Genomic DNA, 1,306 nt, shown 5'->3' with positions numbered 1-1,306 from the left:
ACTACTGAGGCAGACACGGTGTTCTTGGAACTAAAGTCTCGTTTTTCCCAAGCTCCGATCCTGTCTCGCCCCAATTCCTCCCTGCAGTTTACTGTTGAAGTGGACACCTCAGATTCCGGGGTGGGTGCTGTCCTTTCCCAGAGTTCTCCCTCTGATAACCTGCTCCACCCCTGTATTTTCTTCTCCAGAAAACTCTCACCGGCAGAACAAAATTATGATGTGGGTGACCGGGAGTTGCTGGTTGTGAAATTGGCCTTGGAGGAATAGCGCCATTGGCTGGAGGGAGCTGAGTAACCCATCATAATCTGGACTGATCACAAAAATCTTGCGTACCTAAAGGAAGCCAAGAGACTCAACTCCAGACAATCCCGTTGGTCCCTATTTTTCACTCGTTTCAACTTCATCATCTCTTTCAGACCCACAACCAAGAACGTTAAGCCCAACGCCCTGTCCTGCCAGTATTCATCAGACAAAGATCAGGAACCTGCTACCATCCTCCCTCCGTCCTGTGTTCTGGGATCTATTACCTGGGACATCTCGCGAAGGGTCCTAGATGCACAACAAACTGACCCTGACCTAAGTAAAGGTCCTCCTCGTAAATTATATGTACCTCAACAGGTCCGAGGGTCAGTCCTTCACTGGGCACATACGGCCAGGTTCTCGATCTATCCGGGAGTTGGTCGTACCCTCGCTCTGGTCCGCAGGTCCTTCTGGTGGCCCTCTATGTTTAAAGACTGTCAGGTTTGTGCTCGTAACAAATATACTATTCAGCCTCCCACTGGATTTCTAAGACCTCTTCCCATTCCCTCTCGTCTATGGTCCCACATTGCACTTGATTTTGTTACCAGTCTACCTCCCTCAAAGGGTTTCTCTGTTATACCCTCTATCATCGACAGATTCTCTAAGGCCTGCCATTTCGTCCCCTTAAAGTCCCTTCCTTCCTCCGCTGTGACTGCTGAGCTGCTGGTAAAACACGTCTTTCGACTTCATGGCATTCCTGACGAGATCCTGTCTGACCGTGGTCCCCAATTCCTCTCTAAGGTCTAGAAAGAGTTTGCTGTCTCTCTAGGAGCCAACGTTTCCCTGAGCTCCGGCTATCACCCCCAGACCAACGGCCAATGTGAGCGACTCAACCAGGAGTTGGAGGCCATGCTTCATTGCGTGTGCTCTTCTAATCCTACCAGCTGGAGCACCCAACTTCCCTGGATTGCGTACGCTCACAAAATCCATGTTTCATCCGCTACTGGTCAGTCTCCATTTGAATCATCTTTGGGCTATCAACCTCCGCTTTTTCCATCAGATCTCC

This window comes from Nothobranchius furzeri, chromosome 9, assembly GCF_043380555.1.
Source record: "Nothobranchius furzeri strain GRZ-AD chromosome 9, NfurGRZ-RIMD1, whole genome shotgun sequence".
Taxonomy (NCBI): domain Eukaryota; kingdom Metazoa; phylum Chordata; class Actinopteri; order Cyprinodontiformes; family Nothobranchiidae; genus Nothobranchius; species Nothobranchius furzeri.
The sequence above is the reverse complement of the archived record's forward strand: the minus strand, read 5'-3'. Positions refer to the sequence as shown.